Source organism: Echinops telfairi, unplaced genomic scaffold, assembly GCF_000313985.2.
Source record: "Echinops telfairi isolate 266 unplaced genomic scaffold, ASM31398v2 ScPeMD7_20;HRSCAF=75, whole genome shotgun sequence".
Taxonomy (NCBI): Eukaryota; Metazoa; Chordata; class Mammalia; order Afrosoricida; family Tenrecidae; genus Echinops; species Echinops telfairi.
In genome coordinates, this window is record NW_022103917.1 from 9,273,432 (window position 1) to 9,279,431 (window position 6,000).

The following is a 6,000-nucleotide window of genomic DNA, read 5'->3' on the forward strand; positions in this document are numbered from 1 at the left end:
CCAAGTTTATCACATTATTTACCATGGTGATAAAAGGCAAGACAAATTAGAGGGGAGGGGGAATTACAGGAAGAAGCATGAGGTACTTTCAAGGGTGACAGACAGACATGTGCTTTATTCTGCCCTGAGGCAGTGGCTACATGACTTCAGAAATATTGACAATGCATCCTGTTGTTCACTTATGATTTGTGCATTTTACTGTATGTAAGCTATACTTCACTGGTTTTAACAAAAGGAAACAGAGGGTACATTTTTATCTTATAAAAAAACAATTCTATCACATGATCAACCTGAACCTAAATGAAAATGACTAAATATTACAGAAGCCTATCAAAATGTTCATACCGATTACCCTCTGGGAAAGCATAGTGGAAATTGGAGGGGGCTGAAGGTATTGCATACTTACCTATAAGTGAGGAGGACTTCAAAAAGTTCATGAGAAATGAAAAAAAATTTTTAATTAAAAGATCATTTTATTGGGACTCTTACAACTCGATGAACAATCCTTACATCAATTGTTTCAGGTATATTTGTACATATGTTGTCATCATTCTTTTCTAGACATTTACTTTCTATTGAGCCCTTGGTATCATCTCCTCTTGAAAACTGAAATTTAAAGAGGATGGAAATTTTCCACGAACTCTTTGAAGCTTCTTGGAATGGCTTGAGATCCTTTTTTTCCATGCATTGAATACCTAGTAAAATCTAGTCACTCCTTTGGGTACAAATATGGAGACATCCGACTCGGGAGGGGAGAGGAGAGGACTGGAGGGGAGGGAAGAGGAGGGGAGGAGGAGACAGCTGCTTGACAGTTACTTTAACCCGACTCCCAAGGCTGAGCTCGCTGCCAGCTTCAAGCTGATATCTGGGCACGCCCGGGCTCCTATACCTGAAATCCACCCTGGGGAAAGACCTGGTGCACGTGGCCAGTGGAGGGGGGCGGAGGGAGAGGTGGGAGGGGAGCGGGGCAAGGAACCAAACTAAGACAAAAGAAAAAAAAATATGGAGACATCCAAAAACATGCCAGTAGAGAACTCACATTAGAGTGGCCAATATGAACCCTAAGAATCCCCATCTAACATGCCCAATAGGAGCACTGGTGGTGTAGTGGTTACAAGTTGGACTCCTAAATGCAATGTATGAAGTTTGAAACCACCAGCTGCTCTGTGGGAGAAAGACACGGCTTTCTACTCCCACAAAGCATTGAAATCTCGGAAAGCCACCAGGGCAGTTCTATCCTGTCCTATAAGGTCACTCACTACGAGTCAGAAATGACTTGAGGGCAGTGAGTTTGGTTTTTTTAGTAACGATGTGTCCAGTGCTATAGTTAAGGTATGGACACACTGCTATGGGGTCACAGAGAGAGTGGCCACCCTGCTCGGAGAGTGGATGGGGCAGTGGGGGAGGGAGATTTTTGAGAATGCACAATGCAGAGCTGAGGCACGCCAGGTCAATCTGCATTTGTTTCAAGCACATGTGTACTAAAGCAGATGCGGGAAGCGTCACGAATGTGGACAAGAGGCCTCATTACTCAGAAAGGCTGGAGCCTGAGGTTCATAAGGAGAGAGGATTGGAAAGGTAAGGCAGGGACAGATCATGAAGGGCCTTGGAGGCTACACTAAGCAGTTTGGGTTTCATCCTGAAATGCCACTGAGGGACTTTTAGCAGGTTGATGACTTTTTATTTTCTTTACATTCACTTCACTCCCCCCCCCCCCCTTAGTTCCTATTATGACCACCCCACCTGGTGGCAGGGAGGAGGAAGAATGATGAGAGAGTGAGGATGGAAGAAGGGGGACTCACTGAGCAGTTGCTGCAACAATGACCCAGGTGAGAAATGAGGAAGACTGAACAGATGCTGGTGATGATTGTCCAACTCTTCATATTATGATTGAACTATTGAATTGAATGATTTGTGAAGTATATGCCACTAAATCTGTTTAAAAAAATGAAGAACGACCAGATGTAAGAAAGATTTAGGATTCAAAATAGGCAGGACTCCACAAGCAGTCTCTCAGGCAACTTCCAGCCAGACTCCAACCTAAAGACGGTACTAACTCCCTGGCCCACAAAACCCAGCTTTCTGCCAATAATGCTCCCCTTTTCGCAGTTCAAAATACTATAATTCTGTGTTTCAAATGGTCAGCGGAGACAGGCTAAAAAGGAAACAAGATCTGCAAGGGAAACAATTCTTCATAAAATCCATGCCCTGCCTATGTGGCCTTCTGAGTTCCCAAAGCACCTTCCATTGTCTCAGATGGCTCTCACTTCCTTAGCTTCCTCTGAGAACGCAAGTCTCTCCGCCCTGAAGAGTAAGTGGCTCCTTCTCCACATAAGGTCTGTTTATTATTTTCATGGGCATCTGGACAAGTTAGTCCTTGGTTAAAAATCTTTTTGTAGAAAGTGTCATTTTACTTCCCAAATCAGATCTACAATGACAAAATAAGCAAAAAGCAAAGCTAGCTACCGGATGTGAAAAGACACCACAGTCAAGGGAATATTTATCTATCTATCTATCTATAAACTTTCCATTGCTTTGTGTGTTTAAATTACAGACAGGATATTTCTTTGAAATATGTATATGTATATGTACACATACCCCTACACACACACACACACACACACACACACACACACGGGCCACTATCTATATGGGTGCTTCTGCTATTTCTAGCAAAGTAGCTCCATTTTATTTGAAGACGGCTTTTCCTTCAATAAAAAGATACCATGTCGAGAAGCAGTTTCAAATGTGAAGTTACTCTGAATACTTATACCTTAACTCAAATAAACACTTTTCTCTTCAATAGGGTACCCAGTCGACTGGTTCACTTTCTGCGTGGTACATTCCATTTGCCCCAAGTTAGCAGTAGTTAAGAAGCCTACCTCTGTTATTCACGGCATAAAAAGAAGTAGTGATTCATAGCAAAACAAAGCATACCTGACAGAACTTCAGTCAAGCCCGTGAAGAATGAGTTGACAAAGGAAACTTTTTTTGGTTAAAAATCTGTTTTTTTAAAAAAGATTCATTTTAAAAGAACACGTTGCAAATGTGAAACTATCAATCAAGTGTTTCAGCTTGCAGACCATAAAGACATCATTGTGTAAACGTGGTGTTAACACTGGCAACACTGTGTACAAAATGTTTCTACAATGTAACATGTGGTGGCACAGTGGTTAGGTGCTCGAAGGCTGCTAAACGGAAAGGTTGGTAACTCAAAACCACTAGTGATCTGCAGGGGAAAGCTGTGGCAGTCTACTTCTCTAAAGATGACAGCCTGGGGAACCCCACTGGGGAGTTCTACTCTGTCATGTGGGGTCACTGTGAGTCAGAATCGATGGATGGACAAATAAAAGGCCATCCCTGCAGAGGTGACTGCAGGTAACAGATATAACCAATGTTAAAAGATCATGTGGCATGTACGATGAAGTATGCAGTCAACTGGCACTATGTCTTCAGGGAAATGCTAGATTCACCTACATAACAGTATAAATGCACGAAAAAATTCCAGTCACAGTGAATTTTTCACAACGCGATTTATTGTCCGAGCTTGTAAGTGGATATACTGGGAAGACTTACATGCCTATTAGGGAAAATCCTCCCCCGCACCATCCAAATTCACAACTCATGCCTGTTTTACCACCATTAGCAAGGAGCTTTCTAGTAAAATATCGCCCTCATTTTGCAGTGTTTAAAGGTGGTTGTAACCAAGACTTGACAAAGAAGCAGCTATTGTAAGACGAGACAATGGCTCTCCCACCTCAGAGAAATTTAAAAACACACTTCTCATTATTCTGCAGAAAAATGAACTGCAGAGAAATCTATCTAATATTTTGATGAAGAAAAAATAGCCCCCTGCTCCACACTCAATCCCAAAGAACCTCAAAATTCTAACACAGAATGAAGTTTTAAGTAGGGACTAAGATGCCTGCTGACGATTGCAGAAAGACCTATTTGAGAATCAGTGTGACAGACCACAGACACGTATGGCTCCAAGCCATTAGAAGGAGAAACATTTGACTACATTTAAAAACATATATATATAAATCACCAGACGCTCTAAAATTTCAACCCTTTCACACTGGGTAGATTCTAAATGCCAAAGAGCCAACCATCACCGCAGGCTGAGGGGAGGGAAGAGTGGGGGTGAGCAGGAGGGGGTGACTGAAAGCCTTGGAAAAGGAAAATGTTCCGGAAATATGACCTATCATTAGCAAAATGACAAGAACACCGTACAGATCATAAACCATTTCCTAGGACATGTAGTTATCACATAAGATTAAAATGGGAAACCTGAATAACCTTGGGCGAGCATAAAGACTAAGAAAATATCTAATTATTGTCAAGCTGGAGCATTCCAGGAAGCATTGCCCTGTGTCTGGCATACATATGAAAATAAAATGTATCAAATTCAACCTGGAGGATTTTTTTTTCTTTTAAAAAAAAATGTAGTAAGTACACGACAGAATAAACAGCTACTGGATGAACTTTCCACTGAAAACAAAATCTTTCTTTCCCACCCAGTTCCTACAACAATCTGGAGTCTCAAAAATTCCCTGGATAAGTTACACAGCCACTAAAAATTGTAAGCATGAAGATTATGTAGCAACCCGGAAAAAGCCATGAGATAAAATAGGTGGAAAAAACAGAATGCCAAGGAACAGGACGCACTTAGAATGCTATGGGAAAGGGTGCATTGGTGCTGGTTATTAGAGCAAAGACTTTCTCTTTGCCAAGGATTCTGCACACACAACCATTTAAGTTTTATTAATTAAATATCATTTTTAAAGAGAGGAAGAAAGAAAGAAAAAAGGCATGGACCAAAACCTTAATGGTCCACACTAGAAATGATGGGTTCCTCTCTGTGCTGGTAGGCAGAGTGGGCAACTCCAGACTCCGGACATGCAAACATCTGCTTTTCTCTGGAGGGGAAAAAACTGGTCACACCCTTTGGGGAAACTGACATTTTTTAAAGCTTATGAAATTCTGAAAGCCATCTATCTCCATCTTTCTAAAGAGAAAAATGGAAAATGAAAAACAATGCAATGAAGCCAGAACACTTTTGGGGGTGACTTCATCAAGTGCATTAAAAATTAACCTCGCCTTTGTTTTCTTCTTTCCAAAGGAACACTATGTATGGCCAACCCTTGGTTGGCCTGCTACAGTCATTAAACACTTGATTCTGCTGAAAAGGGCTTACAATACATCTAGAGGACACCTCCTCAGCACTATTAAGATCATCCTGGGGGGAGGGTTTGGAGAGAAGATGCCTCGCAAAAGGCTTCAGGGAGTATGGTAATTTATAGTTTTGTGGTAATCTATAGTTCTTACACTTCAAATATATATGCGAGCAGGACGTTGGGGCAAGGTCGACCTGAGTTGAGCTCGCTCTGATCCAGCAGTGGTCAGCAAAGCCCTTCCAGATCTCTTCACCAGAGGAATGTAAATGAACCCAAGGAAATGATGGTTTCCCACCTTTTCCCCTGCAGGTCAGAACCCCGGGAATCCAATTCTGGAACATGCCTCTGGGCGCTTCGCACCGGCCGGTTCATCCCTCCCTTTCTTTCTCCCCTTCTCCAACCCCCCACGTGTCCCACACAAACTCCTTTGACATGTAAATAGGCCGGCAAAGTCTAAAATACCTAGCTTAGGTGGCTTGGGATCAGCATCCCGCCCCCACCCCTTCGAGCCTGGGCTGCAATCATCCCAGGGAGCAGTAACTAAGGTAACCGGACAAATTCCGGAGAAGAAAGAGAAAGCCTTTCTCCGGGCCTGGGCGTGGGGAGGCTTGCAGGGAGGACAGATTTGTCATTGGGTGGGGGTGGTTCCAGGCGACAGAAGTGAAAAAGCAGCCGTGGCAAAGGCCCCGTGGCCCCGCTGCCACGCTCTCAGCAGGAAGGGGAGGGAGCAGGAGGAAGAGGGATAAGGGAAAAAGGAGGCGAGGAAGCCTCAGAGGGCGGGAGATGGGGGCGGTGGCGGTAGGGGGCGGGGAGAGGGCGGAGT

At 43.3% G+C, this 6,000-nt stretch overlaps 1 protein-coding gene across 2 annotated transcripts in view; it reads right to left on the reverse strand.

Moving 5' to 3' along the window:
* INTS6L (integrator complex subunit 6 like) overlaps positions 1-6,000 on the reverse strand; it is a 67,813-nt gene that overhangs the window by 60,997 nt on the left and 816 nt on the right. The gene's annotated exons all lie outside the window — the stretch shown is intronic.